The following is a 24,338-nucleotide window of genomic DNA, read 5'->3' on the forward strand; positions in this document are numbered from 1 at the left end:
ACATCATTAAAGTATAAAAAGACATCATGCATTATGTCAAAATAGGTTGCACAATCAAATCTACAGCCTACATTATAAACAAAAAATCAGTAATCCAGACTGAATAAAAAATTACTGGTTCAGAATTCCTTTCTAAGAGGTAGCATTAGAAATTCATTCTATGATAGAAGATAAATAAGAATCCACAGTCACTTTCACAGACAGAAGACAGTTTTCCTTAGAAGAAATAAGAATCCTGAAAAAGGCATTTGAAATCGTTTTCCAAGTAACTTAAATAATAATAAATGTTCTCATTGAGAGAAGAAAGATAAAAGACATAATGTGGATTCTGAGCTTCAGCATTTACTGGAAAAACTAATCAAGAGTGGTTTGAAATAAATTTTGAAGCATATGTTTAAAATATTAGATCAAAAAGTAATAAAGTATTATTGATAGAACCAGGTCAGAAAGCTAGCCAACTATGACTTCTGAAAAATCTCAAAGATCCCTGGCACCTGAGTGATTAGTAGTTACTGTGTCAGAGGGCAAAAAGATCAGTAACTATTTGTCCTTGAGAAGGTACAGAGGAAACCCTAAACTTACAGATCCACTTGTCTCATGATACCCGAAAATCTGGCCTGGAACAAGGAGAAAGTTCCACTGATTCAGTAAGCAAGCATAACCTCTGAGAATGTAGTCAATTTGAAAGAGAAAGTCATGAAAGGAGAGCAAAAACTGGTCTCCATTAGAATTCCATGAGAGGGTATGTAAAGATAATGTCAAAGAGTAACCCAAAGGCATAATTTATTTTCTTTTTAAAGACATAAAAAATATTCTACAATATGGACTATTCAAAGCAACAACAAATAGAAAAGCTAAGTTATGATGGAATTAAGGACCATTTTAGTCATGGGTAAAGGTATGATGAGGACAGGAAAATATTACTGAAGTAAATGAAATGCAAACATATCCGCAACTAATCAGAAAATATCAGAAAACCAAGTTAAGTAGCTGGGTATACAAATGACAATGAAGTAACTGGCTAACAGAATGCTTAAAATACTGTTGGAATATTTCACAGGGCCTTGGAGATGGGGTAAAGTATCAAATGAGTTTCAATATGGTCAAATATAAAACAAAAAAGTTATCCAAGCTCAGTTTACAAGATATCAGCAAATAATGAGCCATGATTAAATAATCAATTATACAAAGAGATGTGAATATGGATGTGTTTGTTCAAACCTAATGCTCTACAAGAAGAGTCTTCAATATACCTTTAACAAATTAAAACAAAAAAATACGCAAGTACAAGAAAATTTTTAAGTATACTTTTGTGAACGAATGGTACAGAATGAAGATAAGAGCATGTCAGGAAGAACTGCCCCAACACTGAAGCTGGGTCTGTGTGTCAGAAATGTAGGATACTAAGAGAGGGGATCATTTGAAAATTAAGAGTTAGGCAAGGCACCCCACTATAAAAATCAAAGCATCTCAAGTACCTTTTCCCTTTCCCTCTTTCACTCAAGGAAAAACACACTAGAAAGGCTTAATTGCTATTAGCCAACTATAATACACATGACATGAACATACTTGCAAATACCTTGGAAACCACTATACTTTAACACAACTCTGTTTTACCTTTATCTCTACCTTTATTTCTTTACAGTAAAAAAGAGCTAAAGAAAAATACAGATCTCCTTAACCTTCCTTGTCTCTGTTCACAAAGTAGAAGTTTACCAGTAAAGATAACTAAAATATTTCTGAAAGAACAACAAAATAATTTATGTAAAGTCTATGGCTTCTTTGTATCTTTTTCCTTTTTTGTATACCAGTTATATTTCATTGTCCTCTCTGAATTAAATGTAGGACATGCTTTGGCAAGAATGTTCAGATGAATATAGCAGACTTTAAGGTGATTCATCTCTAAAAATCTGAAGCAGAAGATCCTAAAAACTCAATCTGTGACAATAAAAAAAAGTACCCAAATTATTTCTTTTATTGATGATGACTTCCATTGCACCAGCTTCTTAATCAGATGTTGTGAGTCTGTAGTTATGAACCCTTTCTAAATAAAGTTACAACAGAACAATTTTCACTTTAGTTTTTCCTTAAATTCTTAATATATCAGTTTATTTTAAAGACTATTTCATTTTGTACTTAAAACTCCTTTCTTCTAGAAACCCATCAAGCGGTTTTAAACATTATTTATTTCACATTATAGTGATGACTCTCAATAGACCACATGATTTAGTTCAATACACACATTTAGCACGAGAGATAAAATTCTTCTTTGATAAAAAATACTGGTTATTCGGGTTGGGGCTATAGTTCAGTGGTGAGCGCCCCCTCACACATGTGAGGCACTGGTTGGATCCTTAGCACCACATAAAAATAAAGACATTGTGTCCATCTACAACTAAATTAAATAAATATTTTAAAAAGAGAATACTGGTTTCTACTATGTCTAAATCAAGTGTGTGTATGGGGTGGGGGGGGAAGGAGGTGGGAGAGAGGGAGAGATCAACTACATATTCATAAGAATGTCAACTATATATTCATAAGAATAGAGCAAGAAAACAAATTTCAGTAATAAAATGGATACTACCTTTCAACTAATTTGCCCATTGAAAGACAAGGGCAACTTTTTACAGCATCATAGAATAAAAATGGAGCATATGTACATAAGAAATGGAACAATTTTCCAAGGCTACCAAAATTGTTAACAAGATCCAAAATGACCGTAAGGAAATGACAGCCTGGACTTGCCTATCTATCTCTGCCTCTACACATTTGCACTGGGTCTCAATTTTCCCATTACCTCCCACATCATGCTACAGTTAGGCAGCGTATACTCCTTTTTAAATCTGTACAGGAAATCATCTCCCAAATTACTCTGGGTTTATTACTTTACATTTTATCACCTTGCAACCATTAATTTAAGAAAATGATCAGTTTGTTGTTGTCGTTGTTGTTTTTAACTTCTTTGTCCAGGGAAAAACTGATCTCTCCCCTTATTTGAACTAACCACATAATTCCAAAATGCTAGTTATGTGCAACTGACCTAAACCTATGACACACTATAAGGAAAACCTCAAAAAATTCTTCTACACAAAAGGAAACAACATAGAAACTATTTCTCTCTTTCCTTAGCTCCATTTAGAAATCTGAGATATAACACCAAAAACAACCAATAAAAAATAAAATGGACTTTAAGTTAAAGAAGCCGGGCATGGTGGCACATCACAAGTTCCAGGCCAGCCTCAGCAATTTAACTATTCTGTCAGTCTCTCTCCTATCCATGGTTTTGCCTGTGACTAGAACTGTTTTCTCATGACTCATTCGTGAACATCATGAAATAACTCAAGTTTTGCATTTTCTATTTTACTTTACTTCAGTTTATACTATACTGTCTCCAGAGAGCAATCAATAAAGATTTTGATCCAACACTGAGTAGATTCACCTAACTCTTGCTCCCCTGTGCAATCTCTCTGTGGAGTCTTATGATTATGAATATTTATATAGTAAGGATTTTGATACAAAACTGATTTAAGGGATTCTAAGGGACTTCAGAAATTTTTTAAATGAACTTTTATTAATCAACACTGGTTGAAGAAAAAATTGTTGAGAAAAAAATAGTTCATGTGAGAGTTATCACATATACCATAAAGTTTAAAAAAAATAAAACATAATAAAATATATCAAAAAGAATATTTCAACTATATCATTTTCTCTAACTTTTCAGAAAATATTTCTCAGTTTCTCAGTAGCTTGGATATATTATGTTAGGAAGTTAGCATTACACATTAAACTACAAGATTTAGTATCGAAGATATATCTCAGTGGTACCACACTTGTCTATCATATATGAAACCTTGGATTCAATCCCCAGCAACACACACACACACACACACACACACACACACAGCCAAACTATTTTAAAGCTAGAAAAGAACTTAGGAATGATCTAATACTGCTTCCTCATCTTTCAAGGAAAAAACTTAGGCCCAGAAAGTTAAAGTGACGTGTTTGATATTAATCGTTAATGGCAGACCAAGGGATCTTAATAAAGAAAGCATTCTTTTATAACAAAGTGAAGACTGTTGAATGCACTTTAGAAAATTCTAGCAAACAAATCCCTCATTTCATCTTTCACACTGATTATTTCCTTCATATGAACAGAAGATGACAGGAAACCAGTAACTCACATCAATTGAAACATACACCTTTTTCTTGAGACAACACAGATTAGGTTTGCTAGGAATGGCTTCCTAAACATACTGGTGGAGAAAGAAAATATTAACCTATGCTTAGCTTTCTGAGCAGATTATAAAATAGCCCATTAACCTACAGGTTGTATTGTTTTTGCAAGAAAAAAAAAATTAATTATACATTAGGATACTAAATTTTCTTTAGAAATTCAGATGGTGATGTTATATACTTATATAACTACTGATACCTTGTAGAAAATAGAGAGGCTAAAAAAAATAAAATCTTTTAAACACTTCATTAACCTTATAAGAATACAACCACTATGCATTAATTACTAAATTTTTTTACCTGAAAAAATTTTAATGACCACAATGCCACATATGCTTTAACTAACTTGTGAATTTCCATATCTCTTTTTGTTTCTTCTTTTTAAAAGGAAAGACATTTTAAACTAACAGCAATCTTAAAACAATTCTAGCATTGACAAAGTCATAATTTCTGGCACAAAATGAGTACATTCTGTGACAATAAAAACCTTATATGGGGCTGGGGATGTGGCTCAAGCGGTAGCGCACTCGCCTGGCATGCGTGTGGTCTGGGTTCGATCCTCAGCACCACATACAAACAAATATGTTGTGTCTGCCGAAAACTAAAAAATAAATATTAAAATTCTCTCCCTCCCCCCCTCTCTCTTTTTCAAAAAAAGACCTTATATGATTTCATTATAAAATTCCAAACATCTAACATATCACTGGTTCCTTGTACTTTTTGAGGAAATAATAGAATTGAAATGAAAAGTAAAGGTTTTGTGTTTATTTACTAAATATTATCTAAGCATACAGTGCTACACTGCTCTATGACAGACACAACAGGCAGAAAATATAAAGACATCTTTTGCCATAATTGGCCTGACAGCCTAATAAGGGTGCTATCTACATATGTCCAATAAAATGCATTTGGTAATCCAACAAAGGGCAGTCTATCTGGGAAGAAAAACTTAGTGCCAATTTAGTAAAATACTCAGTGAACTACTGTAGAGAAGAAAAATACTCATTTATTTCAGCAGTAGAAATGAGATCTAAAGGAAGGAACTGCAGAGAGGCTACTAAAAACCAGCATCTCCCCAGGTTTATTCCATAGAGCATGTAATTCCTCAAGTGCTTCAAAGAATTCCACATTCATATAAATCCAAGAAACAAACAGTGCTTATTTAGTATATCTGACACTAGAATTTCTCTGGAAGATTAAAAAAGGTACATGACATTAAGGTCCTATACTAAGGAAACCTCTTTAAACTTTGTTTAATCAGGTGTTCTCCAAATATTTCACCACTAGTTTTTATGGTTGCTATACTACTTTGTTTATTTAATTAATACTCAAAAATAGCTAGAAATACTGTGAAGTATCAATAATGTTTTTCTAATGATGATGCACTGAACATACATCTCAGAAAAAAGACTTCGGGCTGGGGATGTGGCTCAAGTGGTAGCGTGCTCGCCTGGCATGCGTGCAGCCTGGGTTTGATACTCAGCACCACATACAAACAAAGACGTTGTGTCCGCGGAAAACTAAAAAAAAAATAAATATTAAAAAAAATTCTCTCTCACTCTCTCTCTCTCACTCACTCTCTCTTTAAAAAAAAAAAGAAAGAAAGAAAGACTTCCCAAAAATACATACAACAGTAGATGATTTAGTTGAGATTTCATTCCTAGGTACAAATTACTGATTGTAAAATTAATAGTATAGATATCACTTTAAGGATCACAATGAATTTCTAAATTTTCCTAAGTTAGAGAACTTAGGGTAAACTCATGAAATGAAGTAAAAAGAAAGAAAAAATGTTAAGTCCTCTATTTAGATTAGTTGGATTCTTAATTACCAATATTCTGACAGGAAGAGAGAAAATTATCTAGCTATATTAACTGTTCATAGGAAAAATGTAAGAAGTTTAACTTATTACTACTTGAAGTAAAAGTCATGAATTGCATCACTTAGGAAAAATCAAAATAATCCATCTATACTTCAAAATGAAGGGAGACTGAGGCATTACCCTGAGAAGCTTGAGCCAATAAATCTTTACCAAATAGAGCTTCAACAAAATGCTCCATCTGGTTCCAAGTATGCCCGTTGGACCTACCAAGTAGAAAAGAGAGGAAGAAGTGAAAAGCACAAAAGAGAAATAAAAGGACTATATAAATTCTGTCCTCAGTCTGTACAGGTACCCAAGGAATTAATGGGTTCTCATTATTCATTGATTCCACACTTGCAAATCTGTCTTTGAAAATTTTTATGTACTAAAATTTATTTGCACAGTCACTGGGCTTTCAGTCATTTGTCGACATGTGCAATACAGCAAAAATTTGAGTCACCAACCAGGCATGTTCTCAGCCAAGATGGAACAAGGCCTTCTTGTTTCAGTGCTGGTATTATAAACAAGTGTCCTCTTTTGCAGTGTATTTAGTGCCACACTATTTAATTTTTTGTGTTTTTGTTTAGTAATTCTGCTGTTTAAAAATGGCCCCCAAGCCATCTTAAACACTGTCTAGTGTTCCTGAGCTCGAAAAAATAAAATGCATTATAGACAAAACATGTTAGATAAGCTTTATTCAGGCATCAGATATTGTGTTGCTGGCTGTGGACTTTTTATTATTAATGAATCAATAAGATTTATTAAATAAGGTATCTTTAAACAAAACCATACATAAATATACATAAAGCAAGGTTGTATATTGAATGGCTGCAGGAAGGGATTTAATCTTGTATTTCCCTTCAGAGCAGTAGTTCAGTATGTGCCAATTAAGTTCATGATGACTTTATTGAACATAACTAGTGAGAAAGAGATCCATTTTAGTTAACCAGTGCCCTATACAACATCGCCTACGGGTTCCTTCAACCCACAGAAAACAGGGATTTGCTGAAAAAGTTTTCAGAAATGAATAAAGGTTAGTCAATAGTTCTCTGATAAGAGGCTTTAGGAAATAATTACATTCCTCATGTAGAAGAACGACTTATTCTACATTTGCTATTAATGAAGTAGCAAAGCACTCTGGAAACACAATTCTAATGGTGAACTCTCTCATCTCACCCACAAATTGAATTCATTGCTTTTTTAACTTTTCTTAGATGCAGAATTCATGTAATCTGCTGGTTTTCTAGGTATGAATATGGCAAAGGATTAACTTGAACTAATTATTACTCACAAAGTGCTACAATATTATACAAAAGTAGTATAATATGAGAAGCACCACAGACCATTTCTGCTTTATTTTACCCATTTAAACTTCAAGCTTTACACAGATATAATGGAAACAGGTTGTAAATCAAAAGGAACACTTTTAGCAACTTTTTTAAAATCAGTTTTCTTTGTGGGTTGGGTATATCTATGTATGACTCTCTAGAAATGTCATGCTTAACTGGCAATTATCTTCTGCTGATGGAGTACTCTACCCAAAAATACATGAAAAAGTCATTTAACTATAATCAATCAACATGTATAGAGGTCTCTACACAGGAAGAAATCTCGGGTTTTTGGTTTATGAATATGAGAATGTTAGGGGATCATGCTTCTGTCTTAAGGGATATCACAAGTTAAATAATCCAAACTTCAACTGTAACTGAATATGATTTAAAGGCGGTTATCGAGGGGAGAAAAAAAAGATAATGATGTTATTTCTTTGAAGAGCCACAACCCCAGACCATACTTCTCCTTTCACTCTTTAGAAAATAGAACAAAAAGAACTAGGGATGTAGCTCAGTTTTAGAGCAGGCCCTGGGTTCTATCCCTAGCACAATAGCAACAACAAAAGTTTGTTTTTTAAAATAAATAAATAAATAAATAAAACAAAAACAACTGTTCCTGTAGCCCATGCTTGAGCCTAGGCTGCTGCCCAGGTTAGCCTTGGAAAACTTTGATCACTGCTCTTTGCCTGCAGAGCCAGCTCCAAATCTCTCTCTAGAGCAATTAAGTGCAGATCATCTGTGCTCCTGGAATGACTTCTAAACATGGACAATAAAAACTCTGCACAGAAGAACTAAGGAAAGAAAAATGCACAACTTCAAAATACCCATAATCCCAAATGGAGACACAGGTTTTGTCTTCCTAAAAAGTTTAGTATCTCCTTCAATCCAAACAGTTTTGCTAGGGTTGTTAAAACTACCAAACCTGGACTCACTCTTTTACTCCTAAGTCTTTCTAGGGACAGTGGGCAATTCTTCTACTGTTCCTCTACCTTGAACTCTCACCAAAAAAAAAAAAAAAAAAAAAAAAAAACCTTCAGGAGCCAAAGGTTAAAATAAGAACCAGTCCTTCAATAGCATGTCCCTCCAGATACAAGCATCAATTACAAAGTTTTACCAACCAAAAAATAATAATAATTTAGCATATCAGAGACACTGAAATAAATGACACTTCAAATTCAAAATGTGAGACAGTTGTAGTAGACAGGTGCTCTGCTTTAGTTAAAATGTCAATTGTAAAGGTAACTATTTCAAATTTTAAAAAACTAAAAATGCAATAGATATTTCTTAATCCATTGAAGATTTGGAGGACAATTCAAAAAATGTAAACAAATAATGTTACTTTTCCTTGACACTGGAAGATGAGTTTCAGTGGGAAAATTCTTTTTGGTGGAAATGCTTACTGAAATATTGCACATTGATACTCTAAACTATAAAACCAATAAAACCCAATAGAAGATATGCTAATTCTGAACAATAAAATATAAATAAAAGCAGTAGAAAAATAAAGTAAAATTTGTGGCTAAAAGAAAATATATGGCTGTAGAGACATAACAAACTAAAGCACTGAGGTAGAATTTAGTGGTAAAAGACTATAATGGAGAAATAAAAGCCAAGCCCTAGTCATGTTAGGTATGATTAGACAATAGCTCAGGGGAGAATAACAGGGCATGGCATACAGAACTTTGTTCGTTAATAGACACAGATAATAAAAACAAAACTAGACTCTGAAAATGACATTTGAAAAGCATCTTCTCTTATCTTTCAAAAGATCCCACTTTTGGTTTCACAGATTTTCCTTATTGATTTCTTATTTTTAATTTCATTCATTTCTGCTCTTTGTGTTTTCTCTTTTGCTTATTTTAGATTTAAGTTGCATTTCTTTTTCTAATCTAAAGTAGCAGCTTACAATAATGATTTTGGATTTTTCTTCTTTTTTTTTTTTCATCACCATAGTTTTTAATGAAGGAACTTGTTTAAAACTGTAAAGGAAAAAACGGGGATGGGACGGCAAAATCTTAGCAGCAAAGTGGTTAAACAAATTGAAATATTAATGCACAAACATTAAAATATTAAAGCATATATGTTGCATATAAAATACAGTACAGAACCAGGAGTTGCACTGTACTGATTAGTGCTTAACAGAAGAAATGATTAAATTTGTTCTTCCCAGAAGTATATACACAGTTCATTTCCACAGCATTTTCCTATATAGCCAGCAAGTTATTTTCTTCAGTCATTCACACCTCGCTCAAACCTGAATTAAAAACTCAGTACTTACAAATATGAAAATTCATTCAAAAAGAGAACCATTATTTCCATTTCATCCATAAAAAGGAATTTTGAAAGTTAACAGTCTATTCTAGGAAACCAAGTTTAGCTGAAAACTTCAGGGATGAAGATCACCAGGTGTAGCAGCATTCAAATATATAAACAGTAAAAATAAGACTTAAAACTGCTGCTACAATGTCATGTTTTGGATTTAGTTCATCCAATTGATTTTTAGTACAAAACTAGAAATAACCTCTTCTTCATAACATCTACAGTTAACAATATAATTTTCTTCTTTTCAATGTGAAATAATACTTCAAGATGATCTATGTACACAATGTTGTCAGTTCAAGCTGTCATATAAATATAAATGCTTTCTTTTTATTAAAAAAAGTATTTTACAGACAAGATAGTGTTATATACATTGTTCAGTTTGATAGGGGGCAAAAGAAGAATGCTAACACAAGCTTAAGTTTGATATGTAAAACAAATGAGATATAAATGACATTTAAAACCTGCATAGAAAATGAGTTTCAAATGGTAGTGTGATTTTAATTTCTATCACCTCTAGTACTTCGAGCCATTAATTTAAAAAAAAAAAAAAAGTCACACGTCAACTTTATTCCTGTAAGGGAATGTTCTTAAAGAATTCCTCATTTGGTTAGTTTTGATGTTTAAAAAAAATGACCCCATGGTATTTTAAAATGGTATGTTGGAACACATATCCTACTACTTTGTAAATTAAACAGCAATAATACAATGTTCTGCAAAAGAAATAAAATTTATATCTACAAGATATTTCATTCACAATGATGTTGGATTAAATACTTTCCTGGGGTACATTAGAATACATTTTAACAAAATAATTTTGTTTTCGGCCAGTTTAAATAAAAAAAAATATAGCTGAGAAAGATCAGTGTTATATGAATAGTAAGTACTGAGGAATAAGCTAAAACATTAGTAATGCAGCTGAACGTATTTCGGTGTAGCAGAACAATAAATGGAGAATTCAAGAGGAAACTGTTTTACACCAACTATGCATTTACACTTTTTGCCTTGTAAAACGTTTGTTTTTGCAATATTATTTTTTTGAAGGAGGAAACTCTGAAAGAAAACAACTTGCTGGTTGAATACCACAAAAAACAAAACAAAACAACCAAAACCCTTAAATTTTCTGTTTACTCAGTCTCTTTTTATATAAAAATAAGGGTTAAGTTCCCATCAGAACATTAGACAATTACATCTGTGCTTTAAAAAATGTTGGTCACACAAGGCTATTAGAATATCTTAAAGGTTTTTAGATTACCAGAATGTACAGATATAACTCAATATAAATTGTAGCCAAAGATAAACAAGGATGAAAATATCAAATCATTCACATGGAATAAAAATGTTATTAACTAGATGAGTTAAATATTTAAAATATATGGAATGTGACAGTAGATAAATGTGTATCTACTTCAGAATTAGGAAGGGCAAGAAAGGTTTAATATGTAATAATTCGTACCTTACATTTAGTTAAATATAAACATTTTGTTATTTATACATAAAACTGCTTTCAGAAAAACAACTAATAAATGATTTAGTTGCACTTATTTTACTTCTTATAATTCCCAAGTGTTAACTTTTCTTAGATTGAAATCAACTGTCCCCTAGTGCATTTTTATTTTTAGTTCATGAATTCAAACCTTTAAATTCCCATCACCTAATGCATAAATATACAAAAATGCCAAAAATTAATCCCTTTTTGTTGGATCATATTTATGCTGACTTTTTATAGTCAATAGCCAAAAATGATTTTCTTCTGCAAATACTCTACAACCTGTAATGAAACATGCCATGCACTCAAGGAAAAAAAAATGCATGGCTAGCATCTGTGAAATGCCAAGAACTGATGAGTTCTGCTTCTTCCACGTGTGGCCCCAGTGATACCAGGCAAGATTCCATATTGTTTGCCAAAAGCTTCCACAAAACCAAGTTAGCTAATTCCTGGAAACAAAGATTTTAAGCTCCTTTTGGCACTGGATCATTTCATCCAGCAGCTTTATGTTTCCCACCACAGCACCCACACGCCTCACCACAGCGATGGCACATTCACAAAGGGACATAGCAGCACATACATGGTACAATAAAAGACAAAGCTACCAGGGCTAACCATCGTAAGCAGAACTTGTCATCACTAGTGTCACATGAACAGGGATCAGAAAAATCTCCCTCTGAGTCTGACATACAATGATACAACATGCTCTGTGCACAGAGCATACAACTAACTTGATATATGCATCTTTTAATAGGATCTGGAGCATCCTGACATTTTCCCCTGCCATTTTCTTCATGATTAAACCTTTCCTGGCAGTATACGCAGCGAGAACGTTCACCATCCTCTTTTCTTCGTTTTCACTTCTTAATTTTTAATGAGGAAGAAGGCTGTGTCTTAAATACCACAGAGTCTTTGAGTGAACTTAACTTAGTCTCATCCCCACAAGAGTAGAGATAGTCTGACTTTTTACTGTCTGGTTTAGGAAAGTGAATATTGGAGTCAGTATCATCTCTCTCCAAGTCATTTTTCCACATGTCAGGATGTCTGTAGTCTGCATACCCACGTATTAAGATATCTCGAGGGTTTATTCTGACAATCTCATCCTCATCTTGAAAGCTGACATGTCTGATTGATTTCAAAGGGACCCTGTTTTGGGACTTTAAGCTTCCACATTCCTTGGATATTTGCCGCTGTACATATTCCACACTTCTGTTCTGAATGTCTAGGCCTGGCTGTCCAAATGTTATTTGTAAGTCATCAGCTCCTTCAGCTTCATTTTTCAATGCTGGGCATCCTTGAGAAATATCCTCGATGGCTCTTCAAATGCCTCTATCAAAAGCCCTAGCAACAGCAGGACTTTGAAAGGTAAGGCCAAATTTCTTGTCATCAATCTTCCAGTGGTGAAATGTTGGAGTGACCTTATTATAAATAAGGTCTTTTTTAAGCATACATTCCAAAACCACCATTTTGTCCCTGAGTCGCTCTCCATGGATAAAAAAGTCAGCACAGCCATTCTCTTCCTGATGAGGGACTTTGAAGACAGTGACGCTGCTTAGTCCACTCCCTCCAAGGAGTAACCATCCACCACTTGAGTCATCTCAGGTCATCACCACAGCTCGCACTCATGCATAACTATTATGGTTGTCAGAAGTCGCCTTCTCCTCGCTCATCTTTCCCTCACCGTGATCCAATCCGGAGATGGAGGAGCAACAGCAGGCGGGGTAGTAGCAGCAGCACCGAGGGGCAGCAGACAGCGGCGGGGGGGGGGGGGGGGGGTGGGGGGGCAGGGGGGCAGCGGCTCAGGGGCCTTACCATGGTGGATGCCTCACCCAGAATGGTGCCCCCCCAGCCGGGAACCCCGGCCACCCCCGCAGGGGGGGGTGGCAGCAGGAATCTTTGCTGTGGCGACCCCAGCCTCTTCCCTCGCCTCAGTGCCCGGCCAGGGAGATCCTGAGAGGCCGGGTGGAAAAGGGAAAATGGAAGAGGGGCTGCAAAGGCTGGCTGGAGAGCTGCTCCTCCAGCCACTAGGGTGGAGCGCCGCGGGGTCGGTCAGGCCAGGAAGAAGCGGGCGGGCGGAGAAGCCGGGAGCAGAGGCGGCGCTTCCCTCAGGGATGTGGCGAGGAGGAAGCAGAGCTCCGCTCGGTGGGGGCCGGCGGGGGGGGGGTGCCAAGCCCAGGCTCCGGGCGGCAGCGGCGGCGCGGTCCTGCCGGAGCCCACCCCACCATCTCCCGCCTGGCTGTCGGCTGCCCGCTCAGCCACCGGCGGCGCTGGGGTCGGCCCTCAGGCACCAGCGGAACCGGACAAGGGGGCCCGTGGCGGCGGATTCCTCCAGACACGCTCCAGCCCGGACTCCTCCTGAAGGGGGAGGCAAGGGCGGCGAGGAGCGTGAGAGGCGAGGGGCAGACGAGCTGGTTGCTCACACCCGAGCCGGAGAAGAGCGGGCCAGCTCGTAGATACAGGGTCCCGAGAAGCCGCGGCAGAGGAGAGCGGCCGCAGGTCCCCACCAACCGCTCCGAGGGCCAGCTCCTCTCGCCCGCCAGAGGGGAGCTGCGAGGGGTGCCGCGGAAGCGCTCACGCCGCCCGCTCCTTCCGCCGCCGCCGCTGCCCGAACCCTGGATTTTTCTTCTTTTCTTATAAATACATTTAATGCTACAAATTTCCCCTCAGCCCTGTTTTCACTGCATTCTACAAATTATGATGAGCTGCTTTTATTTTTATTTTGTCCAAACATCTTAATTTCTCTTGCAACTTCCTCTTTAAGCCATTATTTTTTAGAAATATGCTATCATTCCTTACTTTGTACGTTTTAAAAAAAAATTTTAAGAACTAAAATAATTTATAAAATGTCAGAAAGAATATTGGCCAGACATTTTATATATAAGGAATACATTTTGTCTTTCAAATTTTACTACAGAACTCATTGCTTGCTTTAAACAAAAGGAAATGAGACATGTTAGCATGAGATTAAAAAATAAAAACTTGGTAAATTATCATACAATAAAATTGTTGTTTTTTTTTTTTGGTATTCCAGTCTATAAATTATAACACAAGTATAGATTCTTGAGCCGGTACCAATAAGGAAGCAAACTAGTTACACGACATCAACAACAATCCTCCCTTTTGCCTTTAAAATCATATACTCCCTTCAAAGCTAACATCTGGCAAAGACTAGTATGTTCTCTATAACCAGTTTCATCTTTTCATATTAATTTATGCTAAGTAAACAGAATCACATTGATCACTGAATCTTTAAAAGTGGCTTCCTTGATTCTGTATAATGCATTCAAGATTCAACTAATTTGCTACATACATGAATATTTTGTCTTTTAAGTTACTAATGTTATTTCATTGTGTTAATGCATTATATTGTATTCACCTGTCAACAGCTGTTTCCAGTTTTTTTTTCAATTATGAATACAACATTTAAAATACTTGTTGCCAGGTTTTTGTGTAGCCATATATTTTAATTTCTCTGTCATAAATATCAAACAGTGAATTGTTGATTGACTCTATAAGAAACTGTCAAATTATTTTCCAAAGTGGTTTTATCATTTTGCATTCCCATCATCACCGTATGACAGTTCCATTGATCCATATCTCATGAGCTCAGTACTGTACAATTTTTTGTTTTTAATTTTAGCTGTTACAATGTATATGTTTCATTATCATTTTAATTTGCAAATTCCCAGAGGTTAATGAAGTTGAATATTTTCTTCAGATGTTTACTCAAGATCCTTAAATCCTCTTTGGTGAACTATAATTGAGCTATTACTTTTCTCCTTTTCTCCCTATTGCTTTTTGAGTTACATATATATTTTTCAAATTATTTATTTACATTTATGTGGTGCTAAGGGCCGAACCCAGTGCCTCACACATGATAGGCAAGTGCTCTGCCACTAAGCTACAGCCCCAGCCCTAGTTACTTATGTATTCTTGAGACAAGTTCTTTGTTGATTTCCAAATATTATATTGATTTCATAGTTAGCTCCATGACATACCTTTTCATTCTCTTAACTTTGGATTTTATACTACAAAATTTTTAGTTTTAATGAATTCTGGTTTATTAACTTTTTCTTTAATGAATCATGCTGTTTTATGTCATGGACTCTACCTAACCCCAGATCAGGAAGGTTGTCTATGTTTTATATTGAAGGTTCAATAGTTTATTTCTTTACCTTTCCACATAAATTCTGATGTCTAATTCCCTGTGTCTACAAAATATACTGCTAGAGTTGCAAATGGAATTCTTCAAAAATCTGTAAATCAAATTGGGAAATACTGACAGTTTAAAATTTTTTTTAATCTTCCAATCCCTAGACACAGTGTGCTTCTACATTTATTTAGGTCTTTCTTAATTTGCTTCATCATTGTTTAGTATATTATATGTATAAAGTATATTATTCCCTTGGATCTACTGTGAACTGGGTTTGTTACTTTTTTTAATTGTACATTGCTAGTAAGCTATCTCACAATTCAGAGCAATTTGGTTCCAGAACCACCCACAGATAACAAATCCATAGTTGCCCTAGTCCCTCATACAAAATGGCATAGTGTTTATATATAACCGATATACAACCTCCCATATACTTTAAAAAAAATAAAATAAAATAAAGAGAGAGTGAGAGAGGGAAAGAGAGAGAGAGAATTTTAATATTTATTTTTTAGTTATCGGCGGGCACAACATCTTTGCTTTGTATGTGATGCTGAAGATCGAACCCGGGCCGCACGCATGCCAGGCGAGCGTGCTACCGCTTGAGCCACATCCCCAGCCCCCATATACTTTAAATCATCACTGAATTACTCATAATACCTAATACAATATAAATGCTACATAATCAGTTGTTATACTATATTGTTTAGAGAACAGTAACAAGAAAAAAGACTCTATGTGTTTAGTGCAGACACAATTTTTTTTTCAAATACTTTCCATCCACAGATGGTTAAACCTGTAGAGGCAGAACCTTCAAACACAGAGGGGCAACAGTACATAGAAATAGAACTGCAGGGGGTGCTGGGTTTGTGGCTGAGTAGTACAGCGCTCGCCTAGCACATGGAAGGCCCTGGGTTAGATACTCAGCACCACATAAAAATAAATAAATAAAATAAAGATATTGTGTCCAGTTACAACCAAAAAATAAATATTAAAAAAAGTTAAAAAAAAAACTGCAGGGAAGGGTAAATGCAATGCATTCTGGAACCTTGTTAAACTTCAGGTTTTTTGAGGGATTCTCTACATTGCCTCTTATCTGTATGCCTTTATGTCTTCTGTTACCATATTAACACTGATCAGGATGTCTAGAAAAATATTTAATAAAATCCTTGTCTTATTCTCATTCATGGAGGAAAATAATCTTCATGCTTTCATCGTTAACTATGGCATTAACTATAGATTTTGTGGGTAATGGTATATTATTCTGTTTTTGAATAGTAGGATCCACTTTCCTTTTTTTTTTAATTTTCACAACTATACTTATGAGGTATTCTAGTCCACAATTTTTTTTTCCTTCTTTCCTCCTTCTTCCTTTGTTGTTTACTGTCTTTGTCTGGTTTTGGTATCAGTTAATTCTGCTTCATATAAAGTTGGGAAGTGTTTCCACTTCTCATGTTCTGGAAAACATCGTCAGTGAAACAATATTATTTTTTCATTAAATATTTCATAGGCTTGACCATTTTAACTATTCAGGGTTTGAATATTTTTGGAAGGTTTTAACTATTAATTCAACTATTTTTTCTTTAAATCAGGGATTGAACCCAGGGGTACTTAACCTCTGAGCCACATCTTCAATCCTTTTTATTTTGAGACAGGACCTCTCTAAGTTTCTTGGGGTCCCATTATGTTGTTGAGGCTGGCCTCAAACTTGAGATCCTCCTGCCTCAGCCTCCTGGGTGGCTGGGATTACAAGTATGCACCACCAAGGCCAGCTGAATTCAACTTCTTTAATAAGGAATTAATTAAGCTTATTTGTTTCATCTTAGGTAAAGTTTGGAAGTTTGCTGGAAGGAACTGGTCCGTTTCACCTAAAATGTTAAATTTATGTCCAGAGAGGCTTTCTACATTTCCTCATTGTCCTCTGGATTCCAGTAGACTAACTACATTCCTTCTTTCACTGATAACACTGGTTCTTCCTGTCTTATCTTTTCTATCATAATGTTAAAGATAATCAATTTCTACTGATCTATGAAAAAGAAACCCAGCTTTTTTTTTTCACTACACATAAGTTTATTGTGAAAGTAAAACATGTAACACACAATATGGCTAATGGTGGCATAAGCAATCTGGTAGCTTAAGGCAAGTTTTGATGGAGATGAATTTAGAAAAGCTGATACAATGATGTAATTTTGCTTAAATATGGATTATGAAAACATATCAAATTGCATCAATAACTTAAAAAAAGTAGTTTTCAAGGCCTGAACTACTGGAGAAAAAGGGCTTATAATCTTAATGCCAGCATTAAGACAGACAGAAGCAACACAGTACTAAACGACACGGGGAAATCCAGTATTTACAGAAGAATGGCAACAGGAACATTTATTTATTAATATTTGATCTTATACTGGTGGACTAAAAGCCCTTAGCTGGAAGCAATAGAGAAAAATGTACCATCATCATGTTATTAAAAAAATACGAAGTGCAGAAGTCAAAAACCAAGGAGCTCTGTGATAAAGTAACCTTAAAACACCACTGTAAGGATCACTTAAAAGGCGATTCCCTCAGGGGAAATTAGGGCACTGAGTGTGTAAACATGTGAGCTGCACAACACCAAATACCAACCAAATTCATTCATAGTACTTAGTTACACAAGATCAGCATGGTTTTTTATGATGTATTATTATTTATAACAATTTAAACACACTCCTTACCATGCATGACTTCAAATATATAACAAATATTTTTTATTCTGATACAGGATATCTTTTTATGAATTAAAAGACCTACATACATCGAAAATCACACCTCCTTCATCAATCAAGTATATTTATATGCTTTTTAAATGCAATGACATTATTCAGATTTCATTTTCTGAATTGTGTGTCAGTTTTTCTACTCTTCAAAATAATGCCATTTTGTTATGATAAAATACATTTTTGCAAAAATTCAGAAATGTATTAACATTTAATGAACATGACCATGAAAAGTATTCGTAAGTTTGTGCCAAATGACTCAGCACTTTCTTCAGTCTTGTATTTAAAAAAAAAAAAAAAGTTGCACCCAATTTGACAGTAAGCCTATTTAAAAAATATTCTTAACTATTCATCTCAAAAGGTGCTAATAATAGTCCTTTTGCAAAATACCATATATAATTGTGAATGTTTTCCCCCAGAATAAAGAAAATGTATCCTCTGCACAGATGAACATTTTCTAAGACTAATCTTTCATTACCCAGTATTGTTTATACAAAAGCATGCACTATAAAACACATAAAAGCAGCTATCTTAAACATGATTTTAATACAATATTACCTTTGTAGCTGATTCATCACTGTCTCCAGTTTAATATGTTGTTACATACATAAAGAAGCTCCAGTATCCCTTTTGATTGATTAAAAAAAAATCCCTGAATAAAACAGAAGCCAGCCTGTGACTTCTTTAGGCATTTCAGTAGAATGTTATCATCTAAGGAGAATATCTCCACCCAAACTCATGATTACAAAGCAGAATCTAAAACACACCTGGGGCAGATTACAGAGTTAATAAAATTTAAATTTTTTATGTTTAAAAAGGAAAGAAAGGGTGCTCATTATTAGCATTTAAAAGGATACTGCAACTTTAACAACTGTAAACTTTGTGGCAGAAGGCTGTGGCAGACAGTTCTATGCTACTAGGTTTTTAGCTTGTAAATAATGCAAACGTATCAACAGTTTTTAAATGCAATAGACAATAAAAACAAAAGGAAATGAAGGAAAAAAATCAAGACTGCCTATTTAAAAAGAAACTGTAACCAACACATCTAAAAGTATAAAAAAAAAAAAGCAACTGATCAAAGAAAGCCCTTTGGATTAAAAACTTAAATTTGTTTTAAAATGACATGAACTTTAAATTAGAATGGAGGAAAAAAGAGCTTTACAAATTGATAGTTTCAACTGAAATAATGCCAACAAGGTAAGCTTGCATAGAAAAAAATTTCAAAATATTACTGGCTATATGCTTTAAAAATTAGAAATGTAGGTATTATAATCATAGTGCAAAACCATGGCAGTTTGTGATGTTTTTTACTGCCTTAGGTTTGAGAAATAGACCGTAGTACCTCCAGTTATCACAGTTTCTGGTCTTATAATGAATTATTTCTGCCAACTAGAAGCAATGTGTATGTAAAGATGGGCAGCACATTTGCTGTGCTACTATTAACGAAGTTTGAGATCATCACCACCACCTAAATTGGAACCAGGACTAGGGTCTTGTTGTCTTCTTGCCTCCATTTCCTCCCGATGTGACCTGTCTCTATCTTCAAATTCACGTGTCCTTGTCCGAGCCTCTTCAAAGGCCTGTTGTGCTAATGCTGGGCTCGCTCCTCATCAAACTCCAGGCACCCCATACCATCCAGTCTCTGAAGATCAATCCAGCCTTTCCAGATAACACAGACTCCATTCAGAATCATGGGAGCCTTCAAATACACCTTGCCTGCTTCTCTTTCTAAGTCGACATACTCCCGGCTAGGTGTTTGTCGCTGTTCTCCCTGCCAGCTGGCCAGAAAAAACTGGAGAGACAGATTGGTTCCTGTGGCCACAAAAGCGATCTCCGAGCGCCCGTCGCGGCAGGCGTTCTGGAAGCGCGCCTGGCGCTCCTCGTGGGGCCGGTCCCTGAAGCCGGTGTACTTAATCTCACACTCGCGGCTCAGCTTTCTGAAGAATTCTTCATTCTCGAACTTGCTTCTCTGGTCGGGCACCACGCGCGGCATCTTCCCGCCCTGAGGCCTTGCCGGCCGGCCGGGCTACGAGGAAGCGCGGGCACCCGCTGGCCGGCTCCGCGCTGACCGAATGACCGCCCACCCGTGGCGCCCCGACTCCCGCTCCCCTTTGTTTCAGGCGCCCGCCCGTGTGGGCTCCCGCTCAGGGGAGTCTGAAGTGCCACCGCCCGCAGGAACCCAACCCACGCCGCCGTCGCCTCAGCCGTTGCCTGCCGCCCCCGGCCGCCGGAAACCCAGCTTTTAATTTCACTGACTTTGGTTGTTACTCTTTTCTTTTGAATTTGTTAATTTCTCATTTTGGTTTCATTTTTATCTTCTAGTGTTGAGACGGAACCACGGATTATTGATCTGAGGTCTTTTTGTTTTTCTAGAACTGCTTTTGTTTTTCTAAGAACTGCTTAGGCTGAATAAATTGACATTATATTTTCATTTACTGTCAGTTGAAAATGATTTTTAATTTTCCATGACCCCTTCCTCTTTTACCCAACTAAAACATTACTTAGACATCCCCTATCAATTATTTAAATACTCGGAAATTTTCCTGTTCCTTATTTCTTGTAGATTTCCATTATAATCTGAGAAAAATATTTTGTATGCATTCAATTGTCTTAAATTTGTTAAGATTTGTATTAAGAGTAATATGTGGTGTATTTTGGTGACTATTCCAGGTATACTTGTAAAAAAATGAATATTCTGTTCTTGTTGGATAAAATATCCTACAAATGTCAATTACATCTAGCTGGTTGGTTGGCAGTGTCATCCAAATATTCTATATTCTTGGTAATTTCTGTCTACTAGTTCTATCTATTCCTAAGGAAAGAATGTTAAAATCTTCAACTATAAACACTGCATTCTCTATTTCTCCCTAAGGATCTGTAAAGTTTTGCTTCGTGTACTTTTGATTTTATTGTTATGTAATCACACACTTATGATTAGTAAACTAATCCTTTTATCAATTCTTTTATACTCTGAATGCTGGGTATTTTAAGTTTATTTTGTCATTAATATAGCAAATATTTTTCCTTTCATTACTGTTTGCAGGTTATATCTATTTTCATCTTTTCCTTTTCAATTTACTTACACTACTGCATTTGATGTGAGACAACATAAAGTGGGGTCATTTTTTACTGTACTCTGACAAAGTCTTAATTACTGTGTTTATAGCATTTAAAATTTTTATGTAATTATTGATGTGTAAGAACTACATCTATGATTCTATTACTTGTTTTATGCTTGTTTCCTGTTTCCCCTTTCCTTCCCTTTTTTAGGTTACTGGAGCACTTTTTTAACATTCCATCTTAATTTATCCATTGTGATTCTAACATCTATTTTATAAGTACAAGCTCTAGGCATTATAAAACATGTTTAACTTTTCAGAATCCACGTAAAATCAGCATATTACTATTTCAAATCGATTGTAGATTTTATATATATTACTACCTCCATTAAAAAACCACATCAGTTCATGTCATAATTTTTGCTTTCAACTACAAAATTGCTGAATAAATTGACATTATGTTTTCAATAGCCCATTTATTTTTTTAGGACTGACATGGAGAGAACAGTTTCTATGATAGCTAGCATTTCCATTTATCATCTTTCATTCCTAATATCCATATTCCATTCTGGTACCATTTCCCTCTGTCTTAAGAACCGCCTTTGGAATTCTTTCAGTTCAGGCCTGCTGGAAACAAATGCTGTCAGGTTTTCCTTCCCCTGGAAATACCCTTATGTCACCTTTGTTTGTAAAGGGTATTTTTGCTGTTTATAAACAATGCTTATCTTTCAGTATTTTATGAAATATTTTGCCTTTTTCTTCTCATTTACATAATTTCTGATGAGGAATTCAGTTATCAAAAATAACATATGGTTTTTCTCTGCTTGCTTTTGACCGTTTTTCTTTCTTTTTACTTTCCTGATTCATTATGACATTTCTGTGGATCGGCTTCTTTGGGTTTATTCCATGTTAGATTTTTTGAATTTGTGTTTAGGCTTTCACAAAATCTGTGAGGTTTTCAAGTCACTTATTTCTGTATTTCCTTAGCACCGATTCTTTCTCAAAATGCCTAATGGTTTTTTTTTTTTTTTCACACTTCACTGAGATTCTATTCAATCTTAAAACTGTCGTTCAGATAAATTTTTTTCTACTTTATCTTCAAATACATTGATATTTTCCCTGTGTCATCACACTCTACTAGTCAGCCATCCAGTGGAGTTTTTTCCACCTACTGTATTTTTTAGTTCTAACATTTACATGTCTTCTTTTTATCTTCTGTCTGCCAAGACTTTTCTCTTCATTTCTAGAGCATTCACAATTACCACTTTCCAATCTCAAGGGGCACCCTTTCTCATTTCTCCTACCAGAAGCTAGAGTTTTCAGCATCCTGCTTAGTCACACACTTCTGATACTGTATCTGCTTTGAGACCAAGCTGTAGAAAGTCAGAGAAAAGAAGGTGGAAGCAATAGGATTTGTCAATTGGACAGTAACTTTCCTATCCCTCAGAGTTGCAGCTGCAGGCTTCCACTACAGCTTCTGATGACATTATCACAGAGTTACAGAGAGAAAGGAGAAGGGGAAAAGGGGAAAGGATTTTAATCCTGAGTCACAGCTATCAGGCTTCTTTTGCAGATTATCTCCATCTTTACCCCTCTCTCTTTCTCTCTCTCTCTCTCTCTCTCCACTATCTAGGTTTCAGACAGTTGAATTCAGGTCCTAGGGTCACTGGAAGAAAAAAACTGTAAAGTAACAGCCATTTTGATGATACTCTGAATTCTACTCTTCTTTTTCAATCCACCTGGTATTATTTATTCTGCAGAGTCCTCAAATAGCTCTTCCATCCATTTTAGCCTGGTTTTATAGATGCATTTTCAGAGGAAGAGACTAGGTGTATGTGTTTTTTAATACATTATACACAGATATGGAACTAGCTTCTAACTTCTCAGTCAACTCTCACTAACTACTCAAAATTCTTATCAAAAGATATTAATAATCTCAAATAAGAAAAGTCTAATGAGTTCTTCCATTCACCAAGAGTCCTAGTTTGCACAAAAACTAAGTCATGGAAAGACAGCCATCACACTGCCAGAAAAATCCAATCATGTTTTAAGTAAAGAGTTTTTATGATTTCAGGTTGCAACAGCAAGGTTCTCAGAATTGTATAGTGCACTATCAGAAAAAATTATGCTTCCTCACTCCTTAGACTCTATGAAAATTGCAATGACATAATGATGGCACAGCAATGGGAATCTATGTGGATGATCCTTTTATAGGTAACTAGGTAAGAATTCTTATTCAACACAATACTAAAATGATTTTCAGTTGTGGACCCAAATTAAAATCATTAAGAACATCTTTTGTTTCCAAAGAGTGATCCCTAATCTCTTTCAAACTCTAGCTCCCGGGCTGGGGATGTGGCTCAAGCGGTAGCATGCTCACCTGGCATGCATGCGGCCCGGGTTCCATCCTCAGCACCACATACAAACAAAGATGTTGTGTCCGCCAAAAACTAAAAAATAAATATTAAAATTCTCTCTCTCTCTCACTAAAAAAAAAAAAAAAAAAAAAAAAAAAAAAAAAAAAAAACCTCTAGCTCCTATCTGGGAAATAATAAGTTTTCAAAATTTAGATTAAACAAACAAACAAAAAAACAGAAAGAGTATGGCAACAAATATCTTGGAATAAGAAAACTTGATTTTGGGCAAACCTTTAAATTTTGGGTCAGTTTTTAAGGAAATTTAGGAAAACATACAGAAGCATTTGTCTCTACAAACTAAAAACATTACTAATGTGGTTTAATCAATACTTTTTCTACATTCTGATTACTAAAAGACAGTTTGCAATACATTGTACAACTGGTCAAAGACAAATGTTTCCCTAAGTTAAAAAAAAAAGTACTATACTGTAGTTGTTTATTGGAGATTTAATCTTGTAGTTCCAACAAAAAAGCAACAAATACTCAAAAATGAGTAACTGGTTTTCATTTCTTTTGTTGTTGTTGTTGTTGTTGTTGTTGTTGTTGTTGTTGTACTGGGCATGGAACCCAGGGAATCATGCATGCTAGGCAAGCGCCAACTACTGAGCTACATCCTAAGCCCTGATTGTCATTTCTTCAAAAAATTTTAAATGCTTTGCCATAAAAAAGTATTAACTCTAAAAACCTTTTAAATCTTTAGACCATCTTCATTCAGGCAGTGGG

General features: G+C 35.3%; 2 pseudogenes; both read right to left on the reverse strand.

Moving 5' to 3' along the window:
- Positions 1–11,668: 11,668 nt before the first annotated feature.
- On the reverse strand, positions 11,669–12,906 carry LOC143642291 (sprouty-related, EVH1 domain-containing protein 1 pseudogene; annotated as a pseudogene).
- A 6,361-nt stretch (positions 12,907–19,267) lies between these two features.
- Positions 19,268–20,141, reverse strand: LOC143410170 (core-binding factor subunit beta pseudogene; annotated as a pseudogene).
- Between the last annotated feature and the right edge of the window lie 4,197 nt (positions 20,142–24,338).

Source organism: Callospermophilus lateralis, chromosome 11, assembly GCF_048772815.1.
Source record: "Callospermophilus lateralis isolate mCalLat2 chromosome 11, mCalLat2.hap1, whole genome shotgun sequence".
In the NCBI taxonomy this organism is placed as follows: Eukaryota; Metazoa; Chordata; class Mammalia; order Rodentia; family Sciuridae; genus Callospermophilus; species Callospermophilus lateralis.